Consider the following 26,987-nt stretch of genomic DNA (forward strand, 5'->3'; position numbering starts at 1 on the left):
GCTGTTAAAGAGACATCTGCACTCCAGGCTTATTGTCTCACTATTCTCATAGCCAAGATATTTAATCTACCTAATTGTCTATCAGTTGATGAACCGATAAAGAATATGCATACTCACACATTATATACATATATATACATACATACATAAAATAGATCCATAAAAAGTAAAAATATCCTAACATTTGTGATAACATGTCTAGAATTAGAGAAAGTCATATTAAGTGAAATCATTCAGGAATAAAAACACAATTATTCATTCTTATGCCACAGATTTTAAAAGTGAATCTCAAATAGTTGAGGGTGGAATGGCAATGGAAAGTCTGAAATCAGTAGGAATAAAGGAAAAAGGACAGGATGTGAAGAGGTTGAATAATGGGTACTAAGTTACACTTAGGAGTAACAAGTTCTGACGTGCTATTGCACAGTGGGAAGACTGGATAGCTTTAATATATTGAACATTTCAAAAAGATAGATGAAAGGAGTTTGAATGTTTACACCAGAAAGAAATGATAAATATTTGATAGATATGTTTAACCTGCCTTACATACCATACAATATATACAGGTATTGAAGTATCACATGGTACCCTATGAATGTATACAATTTTTATGATTTATCAGGACACATGTAGTATGAAAACAACATGCTAAGTTATGGAAAGGAGACAAGAGAGAGTTTGAGGGGAAAAGAAGGGAAAAATAAGTTTGTAAAAAAAAAAAAACAACATAATGAAACCTAACTCTTTATAAGCTAGTACAGTTTTGTAAAATCAGTTAAAAGTAAATTTAAGTGAGAAGCAGTGGCATGAGTCTGTAATAAGCCCAGCACTTGGGAGGTGAAGGAAAGAGGAACAAGGGTTTTTGAGACTCTGTCTCAAAGAAAATTATTATTATTATTATTATTATTATTATTATTATTATTATTTGCAGTGCCAGGGGTGGATCCCAGAACCTCATATACATTAGGTAAGCACTCTACCACTGAGGTATTTCTCCATCCCTATTTTTTTCCTAAAATGGACTAGACCCTGGTAATATCGAAAATGGGGCCACTACAGTCTTTGATGTGCTGAGAAGTTGACTTGGTAACATGAGATTATTGAGCTAAAATTAGGTGTGTGCAACAGTCTCTCAGAGGCTTAAACAGTCAACCTAAATCATTCAAGCAAACAGAAATAGGTGAACTAGAATTCTAGTTCTGGACATGAAGGAACATATGCATTTCTGTTTATTCCTTCAACTAATTTGAGATTTTAAAATGATGCCATAAACATTTTACCCAGTTTCAGAGGGCAGTGCAAGATAGAAATGCTGTGTAAAAGAGCAGTCAAAATCAAGCATGAGTGGATAATATATTTAATAGATAAAGTAGACTGTGGAGAAGAAAATTCCAAGAACAAAGGGGAACATTACGTAAGGATAAAAGGGTGAGTCAACCAAAAATACAAAGCAATCCCAAATCTGTTTACAACAAACAACGCAATTGCAAAATACAAATACAAAATAAAGTAAAAACTGATAGAACTAAAAGAAAAGTAAACATACTTTGAGACTTCAACATCCCTGTCTCAAGTACTAAAAGAAAGTTAGACAGAAATGAATAAGGATATTCAAATGCTACTCAGTAACATCAGCTAATAAGACCCAACCAAAGTGTACATCTAAATTGTCAATTGGTCAAAAAGGAAAGTAAAAGATCACAAAGCAGGGCTGGAGAGATGGCTTAGCAGTTAAGCTCTTGCCTGTGAAGCCTAAGGATTCCGGTTTGAGGCTCTATTCCCCAGGACCCAAGTTAGCCAGATGTACAAGGGGTTGCACGCATCTGGAGTTCGTTTGCAGTGGCTGGAGGCCCTGGCGCGCCCAATTTCTCTCTCTCTCCCTTTCTCTCTCTGTCTATTGATCTCAAAAAAATTTTAAATAAAATGAACAAAAAAGTTTTTTACAAAATCACAAAGCAGGGCTGGAGAGATGGCTTAGCGGTTAAGCGCTTGCCTGTGAAGCCTAAGGACCCCGGTTCGAGGCTCGGTTCCCCAGGTCCCACGTTAGCCAGATGCACAAGGGGGCGCACGCGTCTGGAGTTCGTTTGCAGAGGCTGGAAGCCCTGGCGCGCCCATTCTCTCTCTCTCCCTCTATCTGTCTTTCTCCCTGTGTCTGTCGCTCTCAAATAAGTAAATAAAAAATGAACAAAAAATATATTTAAAAAAAATCACAAAGCATACTAAGTTAAATTAAAATGAAAAATATACTATATTTTGGAGATGGGAGGATGGCTTAGTGGTTAAGGTGTTTGCCTACAAAGCCAAAGGACCCAGGTTCAATTCCCCAGGACCCACATTAGCCAGATGCACAAGAGTGTGCATGCATCTGGAGTTCATTTGTAGTGGCTGGAGGCCCTGGCGCTCCCATTCTCCCTCTCTCTCTCTCTCTCTCTCTCTCTCTCTCTCCCTCTTTCTCTGTTAAATAAATAAATAAAATAATAAAATAATAAAATAAATAATAAACTAAATTTTAGTGACACAGTTAATATTAGAAGAGAAATTTTTAGCATTAAATGGCATAGTGACTTAGAGAACAGATTAGCCATTTCTTATACAATTAAACATGTGATTACTATACGACTCAGAGATTCCATTCCTGGGATCCAAACAATTCAAAACATATCCACACACAAAAGTGTGCAAAATAAAATAAAATAGCCGGGTGTGGTGGCACACAGCTTTAATCCCAGCACTCAAGAGGCAGAGTTAGGAGGATTGCCATGAGTTCAAGGCCACTCTGAGACTATATAGTGAATTCCAGGTCAACCTGGACTAGAGAGAGAATCTACCTTGAAAAACCAGAAAATAAGATAAAATAAAGTGTGCATAACTTCCAGTTTAGACAAACTGGCGTGGTCATGCTTGCTTTTCTCCTCCTGAATAAAGATAATGGAAAGCCCAAGGAAGAAATGGCTCAAGAGACAACCAAGATTGAATAAAGGGGCCATGGAGAAGACAAGTGGTTTTTTTAGATAGCATAGTGTCTTATTTCTCCTGGTCTATTGAAGAAAGCCAAAAAGGCCTGGTATTTCTAGCTCCCAATCTATAAAATAATGTAAGTAGGTTCAATCCTCCTCCAGACCGAATGGGACACTTCAACATCATGAAGGCCTCAAACTTTCTGCAAAGAGGAAAACTTGAAAGCAGCTCGAAGCTCTCTCATATCCCCAGGAGCCATAGCCTTCCCTTTTCCAAAAGGAGGTACTGAGGTAGATGAAGACAGCCAAGAAGTGAAGCCCAGCTATCAGGCAACCTCTTTATTCTTTTTTTTAAATTTTTATTAACATTTTCCATGATTATAAAATATATCCCATGGTAATTCCCTCCCTCCCCACCCCCACACTTTCCCAGTTGAAATTCCATTCTCCATCATATTACCTCCCTATTACAATCATTGTAATGACATATATACAATATCAACCTATTAAGTATCCTCCTCCCTTCTTTTCTCTACCCTTTATGTCTGTCTCCTTTTTACCTTACTGGCCTCTGCTACTAAGTATTTTCCTTCTCACGCAGAAGCCCAGTCATCTGTAGCTACAACCTCTTTATTCTTGAAGGCATGTGATTGTCCTCACTCACCCAGAGACACAGGAGAGGACTGGAACCTGAACAAAAACACTCAACAGCAGCAAGTAGACTGGTTCAGGAAGTCTCTTTGCCCTTCAGGCCCCAAGAATTGTCTTCCCCCTGAGATATCAGAGCAATGAGTAGAACAGGAATAGATACAAGTAGCCCATTGTGGGTAGCCTTTTGTCCCCACAGGCCTGAGACTTTCTTCCCTTTTCCAGAGACACTGGAGCAGACTAACAGTCAGGTCTAAGAGACCTCTGGGCTCTTTGGTGTCCAAGACTATTATTCTCCCTGTCCCAAAGATATCAGACCAGAAAAGTACTGTTGGAGGAATCCCAACCATTCAGCCTAAGACACCCAGAGGTCTGGCTCAGGGAAACCCTTGGCTTCCTCAGGCAGCACCAGTTGAAAGCAATGGTAGTCCATTAATGCTACATAAACTCGACAGAATAAAATCACTCCACATAGGCTCTGAATATTCATCCCCCAATGGAACCACAGCCAAAAAAGGAGGCCAAGACCTACATGCTAACATTAATCAGTATTTACCTTGCTAAAATAAAATAGTAAGACCTAGAGAGATGGCTTAGTGGTTAAGGCACTTGCCTGTCCAGCCTGAGGACCCAGTTCAATGCCCCAGTACCCACGTTAGCCAGATGCACAAGGAGGCACACGGATCTGGAATTTGTCTGCAGTGGCTGGAGGCCCTGGCGTGCCCATTCTCTCCCTCCCTCTCTCTCTCTCTCTCTCTCTCTCTCTCTCTCTCTCTCTCTCTCTGCCTCTTTCTCTGTCTGTCGCTCTCAAACCAATAAATAAAAATAAACAAAAAAGATTTTAAAAGGAATTATTTGGGCTGGAGAGATGGCTTAGCAGTTAAGGCATTTGCCTGCAAAGCCAAAGGATCCCTGTTTCATTCTACAGGACCCACGTAAGACAGATGCACAGGAGGCGCAGGCATCTGGAGTATGTTTCCAGTGGCTAGATGCCCTGGTGTGTCCATTCTTTCTCTCTCTCTCTTTCTCTCTCTCTCTCTCTCTCTCTCTCAAAAAATATTTCTTTAAAATATTTATTTATTTATTATTTATTTATTTGCTAATTTGTTTATACAGAGAGAAAGAGTCAGACAGAGAGAGAGAGGACACAACAGGGTCCTCTGCCACTATAAGTGAATTCCAGAAACATGAGCCACTTTGTGCATCTGGTATAACATGGGTTCTGGGGAATCAAACCTGGGCCAGCAGATTTTTCAAGCAAGTACCTTTAACTGGTGAGCCATCTCTCCAACAACAAGCTGTCTTTTTTATAATAGCACAAGGGTAAGTTCAAGCCTAAAGACATTCCCTCCCCTCCCAAAATGGAAGTTTTGGTGGTTTAAGAAGGTGTGTGATAAAGCCAAGCTAGTTTTCCAGAAACAACCAACAAGGATGAGACTTCTTCAAGCCAGGACAAATATCAAAGACAGATCTGAAAATGTATCCTGCAAAGATGCCTCAACTTAATTGGACCAATTAGATCACACTACGGCACAACTGATGACTACAGAGATTGTCAAAAATAAATAACAAAGAGGCTAGAGAGATGCCTTAGAGGTTAAGGCACTTGCCTGCGAAGACTAAGGACCCATGTTCAACTCCCCCAATCCCATGTCAGCCAGATGCACATGGTGACACATGCTCAAAGTCTCACATGTGCATAAGGTGGTACATGTGTCTGGAGCTTGAGTACAGTGGTTGGAGGCCCTGGCATGCCAATTTTCTCTCACACACACTTTTGCTCTTGCTCTTACTCTCATCAAAAAAGGCAAATCAGCCGGGTGTGGTGGCGCACGCCTTTAATCCCAGCACTCGGGAGGCAGAGATAGGAGGATTGCCATGAGTTCGAGGCCACCCTGAGACCCCATAGTGAATTCCAGGTCAGCCTGGGCTGGAGTGAGACCCTACCATGAAAAACAAAACAAAAAAAAGGCAAATCTGTTGGGCTTGCCTCCAAAATAAATAACAAAGCCATAAGCTAACAATTACTGGAGTGTATCAGCTAAATATGATGACAAAAAGGCAAACATCATACCAGAAATATCCGAGAAAGAGACAAAGGTCACCATGCTGAAACCACTATCATGCCATGGGGACTATGCACATGCCCAACACTGAGGCTTTGAATATCAGAAGCCTCACAGTGGAAAGAAATAAGTTTTAGTAAATAAATCAATATATACTTATTTATTTATTTATTATTTTTATATATAAATATTTATATTTATTTATTTACTAAAACGCACACACACACACACACACACATACATATGCAGGCTGTCTGAAAAGATGGAATAGTGGTTAAGGTACTTACCTGACAGGCCAAGGACCTGGGTTCGTTACCCCAGTACCTCCATAAAGCCAGATGAACACGAGGGTGCATGCATCTGAAGTTCATTTGCAGTGGCTAAAAGCCCTGGTGTGCCCTTTCTCTCTCCCTCTCTATCTCCTTCTTTCTCTCTCAAATAAATAAATAGATAAACTATTTTCAAATAATAAAATAAGCATGTGTAAGGCACTAAATTCAATCCCCCAAACAAAAAATGACAATTGTCATAATTGCAACAATGTGCTTCTAGGTTTTGATCATGGATTGCTAGTTGCAAAAATAACACAATAACAACACAAAAAAGGGTAACAAAGACATAAAGCTATCCTGAGGAACATTTATCGATCTAAGTGCAGTTGTTTTAAATATGAATTAGAGTCTTTTGGATATAGGTATGGTGCTGCTAACAAAATATCTAAAGAATATGAAGCTAAAATGGACAGAATTAAAGGAAGAAATACATAATAAATAATATTTTTAAATGCAGACTTTTTGCTAAAATGTTCGTTAAGTACAAAAAGCTTAAAAGCATAAAAAGTCTTAAATAGTGCAATATGGTAAGAAGGCTATGCAAACATCTATGGAACATTTTGCAAACAGCAACAGAATATATAGTCTTCTTAAATATGTATGGAACATTTTCTAGGACAGACCATATGTTTAGCCATAAAACACCAACCCATATATATACAAGTGAAATTACACACTGTGTATCCTCCAATCACAATGGGATAAGATTACAAATTCCATGCAAAAGAAAATTTAGGGAATCTACAAATATGTAGAGATTAAATATCATACTCCAAAATAACCAACAAGTCAGACAAAATCACAGTTAAAACTGGAAAATCCTTGACATAGCTGACAATGAAGTAAAACACACCGAATGTAAGGGAAGCATCTAAGGAAGGTTTTGGAGAAAATCATATAACTATCCATGCCTATAACTTAAACAAAGGAAGTATCTCAAGTCAGTAATATAACTTTCCATTATTAAGCACTCAAAAAAATACAATAAAACTAAAGAGACAACAAATAAATAGAGATTATAATGTGAACTATAAGACTACAAGAGTTAGGGAAAAGTAAATAAACTCAATTGAATAAAAAACTGGGGTCTGGAGAGATGGCTTAGCAGTTAAGTGCATGCCTGTGAAGCCTAAGGACCCTGGTTCAAAACTTGATTCCACAGGACCCACGTAAGCCAGATGCCCAAGGTGGCGCATGCATCTGGAGTTCGTTTGCAGTGGCTAGAAGCCCTGGAACACCCATTCATATTCTCTCTCTCTCTCTCTCTCTCTCTCTCTCTGACTCTTTCTATGTCTGTTGCTTTTAAATAAACAAATAAAAATAAACAAAAAAGGGCTGGAGAGATGGCTTAGCGGTTAAGCGCTTGCCTGTGAAGCCTAAGGACCCCGGTTCGAGGCTCGGTTCCCCAGGTCCCACGTTAGCCAGATGCACAAGGGGGTGCACGCGTCTGGAGTTCGTTTGCAGAGGCTGGAAGCCCTGGCGCGCCCATTGTCTCTCTCTCCCTCTATCTGTCTTTCTCTCTGTGTCTGTCGCTCTCAAATAAATAAATAAATAAATTTTTTAAAAAAACAAAAAATTTTTAATTATTCTTTTAAAATATAAACAAAATTGACAAAATTCATCCTGGATTCAGTTTTGTGGCAACTGAATCTTTGAGAAAAATAAAAGAGATAAGTTTTCAGTCACCAAACTCAGGAGTGAAAGAAGGGATATTGATACAACTCTTTAAGGATAAGTTGGATTGTAAAATAGTACTTACTATAAATAGCTATATATCAGCAAATGAATAGCAGACAGACTGAGCAAGTCACTAGAATGACACAAACTATAGAAATTAACTCAAGAAGAGCTTGAAAATCTGAAGTGAACTATAAAAATGAAGTAATTGCAGGTAGCAGGAAATTAAGGCAGCCTCTGTACCCATCAGAAGAGTTAATGGACAGATGAAAATATGGAAGGTGCATAGAGTGAAATGATGGATATTCAGAAATGATGGCCTGAAGATTTAGCAATGTGAATAGATCTTAAGGAATTGCATTAAATGAAAAAAAAAAAGATTTAAAACATGAGATCCTCTTCATGGCGACTAGAGAGAGGGATGAGCATAGAAAGAACGTGAGTGAAAAGGAATGGAGAAAGGACTGCCAGGCACAAACTGTTGATAGCAGTGGACACTTCACCCTTACTGGAGCCAGGCTTACTCCCTGCCTCACCATCTCAAAAAGCTGTGCCGTGTTGCTTTATCAGCTGAACTTTTGCCAAATCTTCATTCTTGCAGTTGCTTGGAATAAACTGGAAGCTATTTTATGGCTTTGCCATTTAATACGCTTAATAATACTGTGTTTGGATCCTTGTTTTCCTTGTCTTATTTATTTGATATTATCAGTCATATATGAAAATACGGTAATTGAAAGTGTGTATCCCATTGCTTTAATTTGATTTTTGTGTGTATTTCCTTATATGTGACATTTTGATTCTTTGTCTATTTCTCCTATTGTTATATTTATACTAATTCTTTAGTGCTATATATTTTACATAGAGCTCTAAGTCATCTGGAATTTATTTTAATTTCATGAATTAAAAACTCCATTCTCTCTATCTATCTGTCTCTGTCACTCTCAAATAAGTAAATAAAAATGAACAAAAAAAATGAAGTAATTGAATGATTGTAAAACTCCCCTCAGGGCTGGAGAGATGGCTTAGTGGTTAAGGCATGTTCAAATCTCCAGGTCTCACGTAGCCAGACACAGATGGCATAAGCACACAACATCTCACATGAGCCGCAAGGGGGAACATGCATCTGGAATTTGATCACAGTGGTTGAAAGACCCATTCTTGCTCTTTCTCTCTCTCTCACCCAAAAATAAAATAATTTAAAAAGTAAAAAGGAAACTAACCTCAAAGAAAAATGTAGGCCTGGGGTGGCTATTCTACTGAGTTCTGAAAGAAATAGTTTAACACCCAGCTTTCACAAACTCACTCTAAAATTAGGGAAGGGGCTAAAGAGATGACTTAGCAGTTAATGCACTTGTCTGCAAAGCCTAAGAACCTATGTTTGATTCTCCAGATCCCATGTAAACCAGACACACAAGAGCACAAGGTTGTACATGTGCACAAAATGGTGTACATGTCTGGAGTTTGTTTGCGGTGGCTGGACGCTTGGGCATACCAGTTCTTTCTCCCTTTCTCTCTCTCTGTCTCTCTCTCATAAAAAAATTAGGAAATGATGGCTGAGGAAGATGGCACTTGGCAAAGTGCCTGTCATGCAAGTATGAGGAGCAAAGTTTAGATCCCTGGCACTCACATAGATGCCGGGTACATGTGGTGGCACACCTGTAACCCCAGCAGTCAGGAATAGGGGCCTGGGGGTCCCTAGAGCAAGCTGTCTAGCTAGACTAGCTAAATCAGAAGTTCTTGGTTCAAATAAGTGACAGACTCTGCCTCAGCACATAAAGTGGAAAGTAACTGAAGAAGACATACAATATCAACCTGTGGCATGTGCACATTTGTGGCCACACACATACATACATGCATGCATATCACACAAACATACACAAAAAAAAATTAAAAGGAGAAAACATTTCTCACTTCATTCTTTAAGAAAATTATCGCCCTAAGACCCAAACTAGACAGAGGCTTCACAAGCAAACCACCAAGAAAGATTGCTTGTGAATACTGATACCAAAATACCAGAAAACCCAGAGTGAAACTCTGTCTCAAAAAAAAAAAAAAATAGGGCTGGAGAGATGGCGTGGCGGTTAAGCACTTACCTGTGAAGCCTAAGGACCCTGGTTTGAGGCTCTATTCCCCAGGACCCATGTAAGCCAGATGCACAAGGGGGCGCATGCATCTGGAGTTTGTTTGCAGGGGCTGGAGGCCCTGGCGCGCCCATTCTCTTATCTATCTGCCTCTTTCTCTGTGTGTCTGTCTGTTGTTTTCAAATGAATAAATAAAAAAAATTATTAAAAAAATAAACAAAAATAAAATAAAAATAAACTGTCTCTGTGTAGAGCAATGAACAATCAAAGATGAAATTATGAAAACAATTCTTTTTACAATAGCAACAGAAGAGTGAAGTATTAATAAGAAACACTTTAAAGAGAAAAACTTACCATCTAAAACCTACAAAACAGCAGTAAGTCCTTAAAGAATAGGAGATGAAGAGATGAATAAGTGAATAAAGTACTCTCCACGTAAGCCTAAGTATCAGAGTTCATCCTCAGTCACCACCTGAAAGCCAAAAGCTGAGGCAGGCTTCTGTGATACTAGCACTCTAGTAAGATGAGACATAAAGACAGAATTTTCCAGAATTTTTGGTGAGTGCAACAAAAAGGAAAACATCAACAGAATGAGAAAAACCCTACCTCAAATGAGGTAAAATGATGAGAATAGACCTGAAAGTGGTTCTCTGACTTCCACACGTCATGGCACGCACACACACACATGAAAACACATAGGTACATACAAGCATACACACTCAAGTAAATAAAAGATCTTGTTAAAATATTAAAGAGGGGTTGGAGAGATGCTTAGTGGTTAAGCACTTGCCTATGAGGCCTAAGGACCTTGGTTCGAGGCTCAATTCCCCAGTACCCACATAAGCCAGATGCAAAAGTTGGCACATGCATCTGGAGTTCTGCAGTGGCTGGAGGCCCTGATGCACCCATCCTCCCTCTCTTTCTCTCCCTGTCTGTTGCTTCCAAATAAATAAATTAAAATAAACGAAAAATGTAAAAAAAATTAAAGAATAACTAAACAAATAGAAAGGCATTACATATTAACAAACTGGAAGATATAGTATTGTTCATAAGGCATTATTCCCCCAAATGTACATACAGATTCAACATAATTACTACCAAAATCTCAGATGGCTTCAATGCAAAATATTAACAAGCTATGCCTAAATTCATTATGAAATTCAAAGTACCACGAATAGCCAAAATAATCTACATGAAGAAAAACAACAACTTGACACTTTCTAATTCTAACCATACAACAATACTAGTAATCAATACTGTGTCGCACTTGCATAAAGGCAACTCTGTAGATGGGCAAAGCAGAAATAAAATTCTAGAAATAAAACGACATACTATCAGCCAATTAATTTTGTGCAAAGGTGACAAGGCAACTGAGTAAAAGAACTATCTAGTCAACAAATAATACTGAGACAACTTACGTATGTCCACATAACTATAATGTAATTTAAATGTTCTCCAAATAACTTCTGCATTTGAATATTTCATCCCCAGTTAGTAGTGCTTCTCTGGTAGGTTGTGAAACCTTTAGGAGGTACAGCTTTGCTGGAGGAAGTGTGTCACTGGGAGCAGGCCTTTGAGCTTTTATAGCCAAGCCCCTGCTGACTCTACTTCTCCCCTGTTGATGTGAAGACGTGATGCTACCTGTCTGCTCCTGCCATGTCTTTCCAGTCAGGATAAATGTCCCCATCCAAACTGTAAACTGAAAATTAACCCTTTCCTTCCTTAAGCTGGTTCTGGTCAGATCTTTGTCCCAGCAAGAAGAAAGTAACTAATACAACCCCTTTCTTTTTTTTTTTTCTTTTTTTTTTAATGTAATTTTTTAATTTATTTATTTGAGAGCGACAGACACAGAGAGAAAGACAGATAGAGGGAGAGAGAGAATGGACGCGCCAGGGCTTCCAGCCTCTGCAAACGAACTCCAGACGCGTGCGCCCCCTTGTGCATCTGGCTAACGTGGGACCTGGGGAACCGAGCCTTGAACCGGGTCCTTAGGCTTCACAGGCAAGCGCTTAACCGCTAAGCCATCTCTCCAGCCCACAACCCCTTTCTTATAATCTGTACAAAAATAAATTCAAACCTGATTATATACCTTACAGTAAAACCTGGAAACTATAAAAAAATAGAAGACATAGGAATACAATTTTATGATTTTGTGTCAAAGTCTTCAGAAGTGACTAAACAAAAAAGTTATTTGAAGTGTGATCAAAATTCCATACTTTTGTGTTTCAATGAACTTTGGTCAACTAAAACAATCAAAGAAGATTAAAACTATTTGACAAGCACACAATCTGTAAGGTGCTTGCATTAAGAATACATAAAAAATATTTAACTCAGTACCAAAAAGAAGAATTACACAATTAAAATCCCAAAAACATGAGCAGGCATTTCTCCAAGGAGAAAAAAAAAAAAAACTTAATAGACAATAACCACATGAGAAAATATTCAAGATCATTAGCCATCAGGAAAATGTCAATCAAAAATGAAACAGTCCCACCAGGACTGACTGAGGCCTCCACAACCTCACAGTAAAGATTATCACCCCACTGAGGAGGGTCCCCAGGGCAAAAGGAACAAGGACATGGGGATAAAAAAGCAAAACCTGTATACAGATATACATACATATAGTGAAAAATGGAAATGAGGATAAGTCTGTGTAATACGAAGCTTAAGTATAATCACAGTATCTTATATACACGAATGAAAATGTTGTCATAAAATCCATTATTTTGTATAATTTATACATACTGATAAAATTATGAAAAGAATCCCACAATAAGCCACTATTGAAAATTCAAGCCGGGAGTGGTGGCGCACGCCTTTAATCCCAGCACTTGGGAGGCAGAGGTAGGAGGATTGACATGAGTTCGAGGCCACCCTGAGACTCCATAGTGAATTCCAGGTCAGCCTGGGCTAGAGTGAGACCCTACCTTGAAAAACAAAAAAAAAAAGAAAATTCATAAGAAAGTTATAATCATAAAGATATTACAACATGGATGAACCCTGAAAAAATCATCTTGAATGAAAAGTTAGATGAGAATGGACATAATGATATGTAACAACATTAGCATGAAATATCCAGAGTTGGAAAATTCATATAGAGAGAAGGAAAATTAGAGATTTCCGGAGGTTTTAAGGGAGGAAAGGCGTAAGTGCTTAATACTTTATTTTGGGGATATAAAAATATTCTGGAATTAGATAGTGGTGTGGTTTCAAAGCACTGAGTATACTAAATATCACTAATGATTCATTTTAAGTTATGTGCGCTAGACTACAATTAAAGATAAGTAACAAGAATTGAAAAATTAGAAACATCGTGTGGTGCTTGTGGAGATGTTAATTGATGCAACTCCTTCAGAAAATAATCTAATATTTCCTTAAACTTTAAGCATACAATTACCATATGACTCAGAAGTTCTGATCACCAAAACTCAAGATCACTGAAACATGTGCTCACTCAAATTTTGTGTTCCTAAATTTTGACACATCTCAGATATACACCAGCTAACGAATGGATAAACAAAATGTGGTACATCCATATAATGTAATAGTATCTTGCTATTAAAGTGAATGAAGTATATATATATGCTGCAACACAGATAAACCTAAACATACATTATGATAAGCAAAAGAAACCAGATGTGAAAGGCCAATGAGTTGACATATATGTGAAAATCTTAGCTAGAATAAGCAATCTGGAAACAGAAATTATAGTAGTGATTGCTAGAAGCTGGAAATAGAGAAGAATGAGTAGTAAATGCTAATGAATGTGAGTTATTCCTGAGTTGATGAAAATATTTTGCAATTTGATAAAGGTGATGATTAGACAACTGTGTGATTAGATTCAAAACAATTTCATTATACACTTAAAGGATAGATTTCATGGAGTGAAAATACATCTAAAGAAAACAAAATGCATCATACTCTTTTTTCTTTTCTTTTCTTGTTTTCTTTTGTTGTTTTTTGAGGTAAGGTCTCACTCTAGTCCAGGCTGACCTGGAATTCACTATGTCATCTCAGGGTGGCCTTGAACTCATGGTGATCCTCCTACCTCTGTTCCCAAGTGCTGGGATTAAAGGCATGTGCTGCATCATATTCTTAAATGTAAAAAGTTAAAATTAAAAATACTGGGGGGAAATGGGACATAAGAGCATAACCTTTTAAAAATAAGTAAATATGATTTTTTAAAACTACAAAACTTTTGAAAATCAGGATCTAGAACTAAGCACAAAGAATTCTTACACAACACTTAACAGCATGATCCCCACAAGGAAAAAATGATAAGAACTCATCCAATTTGTTTGGTTAAATATTATGTGAAGATGAAAGGACAGGCTATGCCATGAGAAAAAATATCTACAAACAATATAACCAAAAAAGAATGCATGAAAACACTCAACAGTTTTGAAAATTGAATCAGAATAAAGGCAAAATTCACAGACATTTTTCTAATAGTACCTACAGATGGCCAACAAGCATGTGAAAGAATATTAAATATATTTACATTAAGAGAAAAACAAATTAAAACCACAAGATATTACTACACCCTTATCAGGATGGCTGACATTGAAACAGTGACTGAAGAGATGGCTCAGAGATTAAAAAGCACTTGCTTGCAAAGCCTGCCAGCCCAAGTTCAATTCCCCAGCCATCCTTGTAAAGCTAGATGCAAAAAGTGGTGCAAGCATCTGACATTCATTTACAGAGGCAAGAGACCCTGACATGCATGCATGCATGCACGTGTGCATGCATACACACATAAATTAACTAATTAATTTTTAAGGAGCAACATTAAAAGCCAAAAAGTATGAGAAAATGGACCATTGACATTCCACTGCTGGGAATGTGAAATGGTTTGCAGTTAGCCTGGAAAAGAGCTTGGCAGCTTAAAATTAATGTGTAATTGAAACAACCCAGAGAGTGCCTTCATAAGCATTTATTCTAGAGAAATCAGCACAAAAGCCTGTATGTACACGAATGTTCATAGCAACTTAGTGCATGGTGGAATCCGTCCAGAGGTCCTACAATTGGTGAATGGTTAAACAAACTCTAGTCACTACTTATAGAGCATTGTTCTGCAGTGAATAAAGAGGTGGAGAAGGAGGAAGAAAATGAGGAAAATGAAGAGCAAAAGGAGGAGGAAGGAAAGAAAGAGGAGGAGGAGGCTGAGACGAAGGAGCCATGGGTCCAAGCAACAGCTTTGTTCAACCTTGAGAGAGTGGTGCTAAAAACAGAAGGAACCCTAAATTAGCTATCATTCCTTAACCAGTAGTAGCATGGGTACCTAATAATTCCAAGATGAAAGACAACAAAAACCTGAACTTCCAAGGTTCTTACCACAAAAGCTGTCATGACTTGAAGTCATTGCTTCTCTCTAGTCCCATAGGGCAGGTTGGGTCAACTGGGAGTTCCTAAGGCTTCTTTGGTCATTGCATCACAAGGGTAGTCAGAAATTGACTAAATCTGGGCTGGAGAGATGGCTTAGTGGTTAAGCGCTTGCCTGTGAAGCCGAAGGACCCCGGTTCGAGGCTCGATTCCCCAGGACCCATGTTAGCCAGATGCACAAGGGGGCACATGCATCTGGAGTTCGTTTGCAGTGGCTGGAGTCCCTGGCCCTCCCTCCCCCTCTCTCTCTCTCTCTCTCTCTCTCTCTCTCTCTCTCTCTCTCTCTCTCTGCCTGTTGTTCTCAAATAAATAAAATAAATAAATAAAAATAAATTTTAAAAGTAAATTGACTAAATCTGCACTGGAGAGATGGCTTAGTGGTTAAGGCACTTGCCTGTAAAGCCTAAGGAACCAGGTTCAATTCCCCAGAACCCACATAGGCCAGATGCACATGGTGGCACATGTGTCTGAAGTTCGTTTGCGGTGGCTAGAAGCCCTAGCACAACCATACTCCTCTCTCTCTCTCTCTCTCTCTCCCTCTCTCTCTCTCTCTCTCTCTCTCTGTCTCTCTCTCTCCCCCTTGCAAATAAGTAAATAAAATGATTATTTAAAAATTTTTTTAAACTGAATTAACTAAATCTGGAAAGGGGTCAGAATCAGCAGGAGGCAATCTGCTATTTCGTCCTGGCAATAATTCGTCGTCATCCAATTGCATTTCTGTTTCTCAGCTCCAACTGTAGCTTCTGACATTTCACATGACACTTCTACCATCCCTTCAGTGTTTTTAACTCTTTGAAGTTTTAGGACAACATCTACCTTCTTCTCTTAGGGTTTTTGTACTCAAATCAGAAACTACCTAGATATACAATGAAGACCCAAACCATATGGGTGTGCACAGCTTAAACTCTATGACACTCGGATTTTTCACTCTTGACATTTGAGCGTGTCGCTCTCTTAACCAGAACATATCACTTTGGGTGTCAGAGCTCAGCAAACCTAAGAGCTGGATTTTGTAGCAACTATTTGTTTGCTGTTAGCATGGAAACATGATCTCTATGTCACTCAATTAAAGAAGATATTCCTAGCCAAAGATTAAAATCTCAGACAACTCCTGCAAACCCAATCCCCAGACACTAGACCATGATCTTTCTACAATGAATAGGGCTCATATCATCATGATTTAAAAGCAAAATGGGCTAAGGAGGTAGCTCCATTGATAGAGTACTTCCCTAGCAGGCTCTTGTAAAAACTAGGTGTGATGATGTACATCTGCAATCCTAGCACTCAGGAGATAGATGTGGAAGGACCTGAAGTTCAAGGTCAGGTCATTGATGGCTACTTAGAGAGTTCAGGGCCATCCTGGGCTACATACAACTGAGTGTCCACAAAAAAAGATGTCACTCAAAAGGATGCATCAGAGTTTCACTTGATCCAACGAACTGAACCTGTTTAAAGGGGGAAGAGTTTATCCATGCCGACTTCCATACATGCAGATCCTGTGTAGCCCTTCACTTAACATTCATTTTTACCCAAGTATCATAACCCACATATGACAATGGCGTGAGACAAGGCACCTACAACAAAGGATGTCCTTGTTGAGCTGAACTGAGCTGATCTAATCTGGCTTTATTAAACAGTCTAGCTGAAACATGTACGTTTAGCTCGCACCATATCAAAAGAGCAAACCTTTCCTGTAGAAGAGGAAATGCTGGAACAAAAATGTATGATTTCAGTCTCCTCCTAATGGCTCTCATGCCATCCAGGTCCCTAAGCCCCTCAGGAATCATTTTTCAAGACCATCTGGAATAAATAGACATCTCACTCAAGGCTGCATGTATGCAAATTCTGAGCATGCTAAATGGAGTCCATCCTTAAGTGCATGAAGAAAAAAAGCATCAAAGTAATTGGATTAGGAGGGCACCCCCCCTCAATTGGCATTAAGTCACCAAACTTTGCCTAACACACATCACTTTGCTTAATTAATCTGTGTGCACATGTGTGCACCTTTATGACTTCATAAACACAGAAATGAGAAGGAGATGTTGAGTTAATGTGCACTCATATAGTAATAAACACAAAAATTGCCAGAGGTTTGTAACATGTTATACTAATGTACTAATGTTACAATGGCCTCTTTCTATTTTTTCTTCTTTCTTTTCCTTCCAAGTCAAAAAACAAACTGAGGGTGGCAGATGCTACGCCTGGATCTTAACCTAAAAGGGAAAATATACAGAGATAGTTTGGTTTAAAAAATAATTAAAAAAAAATCTGGTTCCGCCTCATATTCCAAATCTGCCTAATTCTTTTATTAATCTTGCAGTGTTTATATATGTCCATTAACAGTTTTATTGAGGTAATTCTTCTTAAATAGCCTATTACACATCATTCTCCCTAATATGCTTCATTTAAACATTGCCTTAATGAATTGGCATGGCCTATTACACTGCTAAAGCATACTAAACCACTTTCAGCAAAACTGATCACAGAAGTAAGTACTCTTGCTTTGACAGTATCTGGCAAATAGGCTCAAACAGTTTATCAACCATCATGATATCTCACTGGCTTATCTTGCACTTAGCTATGAGACGTGTGCTTAAGTGGGTAGCAGACCAAGGTTACACTGGTCTCTGGTTGTATGGGGCATCTCCTGACCACTCTTTGCTACCCACATAATAATGTCTGCCAGGCTAGTAGGCTCATATTAATTTATATGTTCCTTTCTTGTTACTTTTCTTTTAATTAGTTAATTAATTTTATTTATTTTTTGTTTTTGTTTTTGTTTTTCAAGGTAGGGTCTCACTCTAGCCCAGGCTGACCTGGAATTCACTATGTAGTCTCAGGGTGGCTTCGAACTCACAGCGATCCTTCTACCTCTGCCTCCCGAGTGCTGGGAAAAAAGGCTTGTGCCACCACACCCAGCTTCTTTTAATCTATTGATTTGAGAGAGAAAGAAGAAAGAAGGGAAGGAAGGAAGGAAGGAAGGAAGGAAGGAAGGAAGGAAGGAAGGAAGGAAGGAAGGGGGCAAGCAAGCAGATAGAAAGAATGGAAGTGCCAGGGCCTCTAGCCACTGCAAACAAACTCCAGATAAACATGCCACCTTGTACATCTGACTTACGTGGGTATTGGGGAATCAAACCTGAGTCCTTAAGCTTCACAAGCAAGTGACTTAACCACTAAGCCATCTCTCCATCCCTTAATGGTACTTGGATTCTAAACCTGCCTCTTCAAAGGAAGGCAACAGTCACTCACTCCTATGGGAATTTGCCACCCTCGCACACTTGGGTATTTTTGTAGACACATACATACTTATTCTCTTCAGGAGGAGCCCCCTGGTATAAGAACATGCTTCTGAATTGTATGGAGAGACACAGAGAGAGAGAGAGACAAAGAGAGAGAGTTGAAGGGATGCATGGATGTGGACATCAGAGGACAACTTTAGGCTCCATCCTCACCTTTCCACCTTATTTGAGGCAAGATTTTTCTCTCAAGATCTTGCTGCACTGTTGTTCTTTGCTGTGATAGCTGCCAGCTTCCAGAAGATTCTCTTCTTGCCACCTGCCATCTTACCACCAAGTGCGCTTGGATTACAGAAACCTTCCATGGCTTCCAGATTGTTATGTAGTGTCTGGGAAATTTGAACTGAAGTACTCAAGCATAGGAGGTGAGAGCTTTACCCACTGAGTCATAGCTCCCCAGCTCCTGAATTTATTTTGCTGGCACCCTTCACTTGGTTTTGAGGGAAAGTATATTTGTAGGCTCATCTCCCAGATTACATGAGCTGCCGTGGCTTAACTCACTGACAGACACTTCTTCCCCATGACTGGGTTTGCACAGGCCAAATGCAGCAAAATACAATGACCGTTTATCAAAACCCTCATTACTAATGAAGAGAAGCAACATTCCAGAAGATGCAAGATGCTTTGACCTCATATAAATCTTCCAGTGTCCGAACCTTACTTTCAGGCAAGTGGGGCAGAAATTAAGCTGCAGTTAATATTAATATTTTCTTTAACTACAAAAAAAAAAAGCTGTTCCTCTAACGTAGCTTCTTTCTTTTTTTTTTTTTTTTTTTTCTTTTGGTTGTTTGTAGTTTAGGGGGTTTTGCCTTTTCTGAGGAGATTTTGCTATGTTGCTCAGGCTGGTTCCGAGCTCCTGGGCTCCAGTGATCTTCATCTCCGCCGTGTCTAGCTTGTTTCTTTTTCATTTCCCACTTGTTTGAAGCTAAAAAGGTCTCCAGTGGCTCATGTGTTAAAGGTTCAGTTGCCTATTAATGGGCTTTGGGGGAGTGATTATAATCTGAGGCACTGACCTAATCAATAGATTAATCCCTGCACAGATTCATAAAATGACAGCATTATTGGCGGGTGGTGGAAAAGTAAGAAGTATGTCACCTGAGGCATGTGCTGGAAAGATACTCCTTTTCCCCAGCCCCTTTTTGTATCTCTCTGTCCCTCTGCTTCCTGGCTGCCATGGGGCTAGCCCCCCACTTTTTCCTCTGTGCCCTTCCACCATGGGCTAGAAAAATCTTGCAGCAGCTGACCATAGACTGACGTCATAAGCCCAAATGAATTCTTTCTTCCTAAGTTGTTTTTCTCAGTTATTTGCTCCAGTGGCAAGACCAATCACACCCTAAAATGTCATTCTTTTTCTGTGTAAATCAGTCTTGAAAGCATTTGACACAACTTACATATCTAAGCCTTTAAGATAGGGAAAATGAGCTGCAGAGTTCACTTCAAAGAGTGAATTTTAAAAGGTGCTTTTTACAAAGCAGGTAACATGTTTGATCCTAATATCTCCAGATAGTCACTTCAAGTCTCCACTCCACTCAGCTTGTACAGACACAGCCACAAAAGCAATAAATGCTTTTGGAGATTTTTTTTTCTGAGACTTTAGTAGACACTAAGATACCAGACAGTCCAGGTGTCCCAAATGGTTTTAAATGCCAGCTCTGATTATGTCTAGATGCTTGCATTCGTGTATCTAATCCATCTTGTCCAATTCTCCATTTTCACATCTTTAAGCAGATTTTGAAAACATCCACCTCAAAGAGTTTTTCTCTGGGTGAGAAAATTCACTGCATTGTCCTTATTCAGGGCTTGGCTCAGTGCATACTCCTAAACAGTAATAGATCTTCATTTGATCCGTACCTGGATCAAACAGTCACTGCACAGTATTTCTCTTTGCTTGAAACTTGGAGTTCCTCACTTTTGTATGTAAAGTAAGAAACAGTATAATGTATTAAGGACTAGGAATTATGCATGCAAATATTCCTTCACATGCTCTCATTATAATCTAATCCCTTATTCCTAAATGACTGATAAAAACATCCAATTCTGGGCTGGAGAGATGGCTCAGTGGTTAAGCGCTTGCTTGTGAAGCCTAAGGACCCCGGTTCAAGGCTCGATTCCCCAGGTCCCACGTTAGCCAGATGCACAAGGGGGCACACGCATCTGGAGTTTGTTTGCAGTGGCTGGAAGCCCTGGCGTGCCCATTCTTTCTCTCTCTCTCCCCCTCTTTCTCTGTCTATCACTCTCAAATAAATAAATAATAAACAAAAATTTACAAAAAAATCCAATTCTAACCAGTGCATATAGCCAAATACTATAGTGTATAAGATTATTTCCAGTTTTAAATATTTTATCTATTTGACAGAGAAAGAGGGAGAGAGAGAGAATGGGAGCCCCAGGCCTCTAGCCACTGCAAATGAACTCCAGACACATGTGTCCCCTTGTGCAGCTGGCTAACATGGGTCCTGGGGAATCGAACCTGGGTCCTTTGGCTTGGCAGGCAAACGCCTTAATTGCTAAGCCATCCCTCTAGTCCGATAAGATTATTTCTTTAACCAAGTTTTTCAGGACTAACTTTAGGGTTTATTATATGGGCTGTTTTCAAAATATTCTAGACTCAGAAAATACATATTTATCTAATTCAATGAAAACATATATGTATGTTAAGTGTATGTGTTTAGGTTGTGATGATTAATATTGTCAACTTGGCAGGATCGAGAATCAACTAAGAAACAAATCTTTGCGCATGTATGTGTGGAAGTTTCTACATTAGGTTAAGTGAGGTGAGAAGACCAACTCTGACTCTGCGTGGCACAGTTCCATGGGTTGAAGTGTTGCACTGCATAAAAAGGAGACTGGAGGGCTGGAGAGATGGCTTAGCTGTTAAGCGCTTGCCTGTGAAGCCTGAGGACCCCAGTTCGAGGCTTAAATTCCCCAGGACCCACTTTAGCCAGATGCACAAGGGGGCGCACACGTCTGGAATTCGTCTGCAGTGGCTGGAGGCCCTGGAGTGCCCATTGTCTCTCTCTCTCTCTCTCTGTCTCTCTCTCTCTCTCTCTCTCTGTCTCTCTCTCTCTCTGCCTCTTTCTCTGTCTGTCGCTCTCAAATAAATAAATTAAAATAAACCGAAAAAAATTTTAAAAAGGAGACTGGAAGCTAAGCATCAACATTCCTTGCTTTCTGCCTCCTCACATCTATAACAAGTTAGCAAAAGCTGATAAACCTCCATAATCAAATCAGAGCTGGCACTTTATGGAACATTTGTCTTTATTAGTATTTCAATGTGATATCCATCCTGGTGGGAGAGAAAAATTTCTGGAGAGAGACATGTGTGTCCCTCCCTTTGTCTATTAGAGTACTGAAACAATGGACCCTAAATAATCAAAATTCCCCATAAGAATGTTATGCCTGCGGGGAAGGAAAGGCAGAAGACCTGGTACCAAGCAGAGGAGGAAGAGATTTCACACAGCTATGACAAGTTATCTGACCTCCTTGCAAGACAGGCTCAGGCCCAGACAGTGATGGGTCAGTGATGGTAAGGACCCCATCTTGAAGTTATGTGTTCCTCTTGCTCTCTATTTAAACTGAAACCTCATGTTTGGACACTGAAGACAGACTTGGGAGTCACTATACACCTTTGTTTGTTCTCAATAATTCTCCATATTGGATAAAACTCCTTTCTCTGCTTTCCAAAATAATCTATTCTTTATTTGGTATATTAGTGATAAGGGACAGAGCCTAGCTTGTTGGGCTCCCAGAGCCCAATATTTGATCCTTAAAAATGCTAGTAACAATAGGGAAAAGTCAATTAATGTAAGAAACGGTGCATACAGGGCTAATCCATTTGATATAAACCAATACACTGCATATTTCAATTGCTATGTGGTCCTACAGAAAAGTGCACAGGAGTGATCCATTGGGACTAAATTTGTCAGAAGAAACAAACCAATTCTCTCCGGCTCACTAGGGCATCTCAGCGAGTAAAATTCTTAAAGCAATCAAACTGAATAAGAAATCTTCTTTGCAGACATTAACATCGGGGAAGAACGTGATTCTTGACAATTCAGAGTGAATGAAGTGCAAATTATTCTCTTATAATATAACTCAGAATTGAAGCTTAAATGATGAGTGAAAAAAAAGCCCAGAATTTAATCAGAAAAATATATTTATTGGCAATTCCCATGAGCTCAAATTTGATATATTTATCTCATAGAATAACAAGTTCAAAACTATTGCTGAGTTATAAATAAGAAATTTATGCGAAATTTGCATGTATTGAATTTTATTTTGAATCTGCATTTATGCCGACATTTGAATATTTATAATATTCCAGAAAAAGCACAGTGGAATGTGCAAGACAGATTTATTTAGTGTAATGCTCTGAAATGTGTCAAAGTCTTTGACACTGTTCTTAGAGGCAAAATGGCAGAAATAACAAATAGGAAGCAATAAGACCAACTGAACAATCTGCAAAGTCCAATACGTAGCCGAGCAAGGAAAGCTCTCTTCTAATAAATATTGTGCTGAAGTTTAGACAAATATTTCCCTAAACTTCCAATGACACTGTTTTACACAGAAATACCATTAGAAGGATTATTCGTTATCCTTCAATGGAAAGGATATCGCTGTCCATGCCTTTATTTCTAAGCTCAATGGCTAAACATCTCATTTGATGTGTCATGAAATGTCAATATTGGCTTTTCGGCTGTGAAGGACACTGCTCCCACTGTCAAAAGAACTTGTAGATAGAATAGCTTCAGTGGGATTTCTTTCTCTTTTTAAAACATTTTTTGTTTAGCTATTTGCACCTCTGTGGGTAGGGAAGGGGAGGAGGCATGCCACAACCTTATGCTGCTGTGAACAAACACCAGATGTTTGTGCCACTTTTTGTATCTGGCTTATGTGAGTGGTTGGGAATTGAGCCCAGACGACTAGTCCACGCAAGCAAGCACCTTCACCACTGAGAAATCTTCCCAGCCCCCTTCAGTGGAGTTTCAACTGTAAGATTATGTTCCTCACATATAAATACATACACACAGAGAGAGAGAGTAGCCTCACAGATACCCAGAATAATTGGAAAATAACTTGTTCTATTCAATGGGGATTTATGATTAAGTAATGCTAATGCTCCTATGCAGTGAAATTGCTATAGAAGGAACCTGCTCAGCAGTAGATTCCTCTTCTCTCAAAGTTAACACATACATCAACTAATCTGAATGCTCAGAGATGTTTGAAGCATAGCCTTTTACCACCCCCAAGACTATATATACTCTTAGTGACAAGCCATCAGTTTACTTGGAAAGAGATCCACAAAGGCCACAAGTTCAGGCTTTCTTAGGTGGTTTGGGCCAAACAGAATAATCCTCCTATTTCCAGTTGTGGGTTATTATTATTAATTTCCTGTTCCTTTAATTTTTTTAAAGATTTTTCACTGGCTATAGAAATGGCTTAGCAGTTAAAGTACTTGCTTACGAACACTAAGGGCCCAGGTTCATGTCTCCAGGTCCCACGTAAGCCAGATGCACGTGGTGGCACATGTGCCTGGAGTTCGTTTCAGTGGCTAAAGGCCCTGGCATGCCCATTCTCTCATTCTCTCTCTCTCTCTCTCTCCCCCCTCTATGTCTTTATCATTCTCTCTCTTTCTCCTTTCTGTCTCTCTTTGTCTCTTTCTCTCTCTCCCTCTCTCTGTATCTCAAATAAATAAAAACAAAATTAAAAAAGATTTTTTCACATGTAAATATGTATAATTCATATGTGTATTTTTTTTTCTTTTTTGGTTTTTCAAGGTAGGGTCTCACTCTAGCCCAGGCTGACCTGGAATTCACTATGTGGTCTCAGGGTGGCCTTGAACTCATGGCAATCCTCCTACCTCTGCCTCCCAAGTGCTGGGATAAAAGGCGTGCACCACCACACCCGGCTCATCATATGTGTATTTGTGTTCCTATGTGTGTGGGCACAAATGTGGAAGATGCATGTGTGTGAAAATGGCAGAGATAAATATTGAGTGTCTTCCTCAGTTACTCTCCATGTTATTTCTGAGGCAGGGTCTCTCACTGAACCTGGACCTAACTGATTTAGCTAGACTAGTTAGTCAGTGAGCCAGAGGGATCCTTTGGTGTCTGTCTCCTGAGTTATGGGATAACAGGTGTGTGGTAGTTTGAATGTATGTCTCCATAGACATAGGTGTTAAAAATAAACTTGCAACTTGGATCTCTAGCAGCCTGGCTAGAAGAGGTGTCACTGGGGATGGATCCTAGTATCCAGTCCAAAGGTTTGCTTGGAAGTAGGTCTGATTCCAGCCCAAAGGTGTAGAGGGAAGTCTTATCTCTGGGGGTCTTGCTTGCTGCTGGTTCGTGCTTGCTGCTTTTTTTTTTTTTCTTGGTGTTTGCTGGCTGGTAGTGGTTTTCCTCTCTGTGTAGATTTATGAATGAGAGCCAACTTCTTCTGCCACAAATGGAACTTCCCCTGGATCTGTAAGCTTGAAGTAATCCCTTCCTCCTATAAAATTGTGTTTGGTAGGATGTTCATCCTAGCAATGGTGGAACAAGACATATGCCACCATACCCACCATTTTTACATAAGTGCTGGGGATCTAAACTCAAGCTCTCACACTTGAGTAGCAAGCACTTTACCTACTGGACCATTTCTCATCCTTCCTTTCTTCTTCACAATTTCATACATGTATACAATGTATACTGATTCCTCACTTCTACCCTCTCCACTAAAACACGTCTTCCCATTAGACCCCCATCCTACTTCCAAGCCTGATTTAAATCCCAGCACTAGGGAGGAGGCAGAGGTAGAGGACTGCCATGACTTCGAGGCCACCCTGAGACAACATAGTGAATTCCAGATCAGCCTGAGATAGAACGAGACCCTATCTTGAAAAACAACAACAAAAAATAGGATCAATTGCCTAATCATAGATGAGAAGTTATTTTCTTGAGAATAGGCAATCCCCCAGTGGCTACCCCCTAAAGGACATGACAGCCTCTCTCCAAGCAATGACCAGTTCCACTATTTATCCTGGGAGGTGTAGAGTCCTGTGGACCCCTCTCTCACCTATGATGAGCTGTTGGTGAACAAGAACTCCCATCTTCTGGGGATCCAGGAGGGTAGTGGATTTGTTGTATCCAGTAGATATTTTTTAAATCAAAAAGAAACTGTTGCAATTCACTAAAACATTTCTATATTACACTGTTGTAAGAATTCTGTGCATTGTGTCAGAAACATGATAACAGCCAGTTATGGAAAAAATCAGCATCTGATGCTTGACTTATCACCTCTGCCTTTCAGACTGAGAGCTAGCAAGGCTGATACTTTTTTTTTTCTCATGAAGAGTTATATGAATAACAAGAGGATAATGAAATAACCAACAATATTCTTCAGGAAGAAAAATGTAGACATGAGCAGAATTTATCATAGCCATAGTAAGACATTCTTTTAAAAATTGGTCATATTTGGGCTGGAGGGATGGCTTAGGAATTGAGGCATTTCCCTGAAAAGCCAAAGGACCCAGGTTTGATTCCCCAGGACCCATGTTAGCCAGATGCATATGGGGGCGCATGCATCTGGAGTTCATTTGCAGTGGCTGGAGGCCCTGGTGTGCCCATTCTCTCTCTCTCTCTCTCTCCCTCTTTTCCTGTTAAATAAATAAATAAAAATAAAACATTATTTTAAAATTGGTCATATTCCTTGGGATGACTCATAAGGGGTACCACAGTGCCGAAAATAAGTGACTGGAGTACTGAGTAATATTTCGATCATACCTTCCAAGGCTCAGGGTCTAATGCGGAAGAGTTGGCAGAAAGAATGCATGAGCCAAAGACAGGGTAGGACTCTTTACAACATGCTCCCGCCAGACACAAAATGGCCTGGATATCCATGACCTCACAGTGCCTGACACTACCTACACAAGACCATCCTAAGAGGAGGAAAAGATCATGACATCAAAATAAAAGAGAGACTGATTGAGAGGGGGAGGGAATATGATGGAGAATGGAATTTCAAAGGGGAAAGTGGGGGGAGGGAGGGTATTATCATGGCATATTTTTTATAATTATGGAAGATCTTAATAAAAATTGAGAAAAAAGCCGGGCGTGGTGGCGCACGCCTTTAATCCCAGCACTCAGGAGGCAGAGGTAGGAGGATTGCCGTGAGTTCAAGGCCACCCTGAGACTCCATAATGAATTCCAGGTCAGCCTGGGCTGGAGTAAGACCCTACCTCAAAAAACAAAAAAAAAAAAAAAAAGAGAAAAAATTGGTCATATTTACTTTTATTATAAAACTAATATATACTTATTAAAGAAACTCAAAACCATCAGAATATCAAAGTAAGAAAATAAAGCATCCGTCCATGTTGGTGCATGCCTTTAATCCCAGCTCTCTGGAGGCAGAGGTAGGAGGATTGCCATGAGTCAGGCCAGCCTGAGAATAATGAATGAATTCTAGGTTAGCCTGGGCAAGAGCAAGACCTTACCTCGAAAAAGAAAAGAAAGCAAGGGTAAGGAGATACCTCAGGGATTGCCTTGCAATCATGAGGCCCTGAGATTGTTAA

At 39.5% G+C, this 26,987-nt stretch overlaps 1 protein-coding gene across 4 annotated transcripts in view; it reads right to left on the minus strand.

Annotated features, from left to right (window-relative positions):
* Hs6st2 (heparan sulfate 6-O-sulfotransferase 2) overlaps positions 1-26,987 on the minus strand; it is a 332,754-nt gene that overhangs the window by 295,339 nt on the left and 10,428 nt on the right. The gene's annotated exons all lie outside the window — the stretch shown is intronic.

The sequence above is a fragment of the Jaculus jaculus genome, chromosome X (genome assembly GCF_020740685.1).
Source record: "Jaculus jaculus isolate mJacJac1 chromosome X, mJacJac1.mat.Y.cur, whole genome shotgun sequence".
In the NCBI taxonomy this organism is placed as follows: domain Eukaryota; kingdom Metazoa; phylum Chordata; class Mammalia; order Rodentia; family Dipodidae; genus Jaculus; species Jaculus jaculus.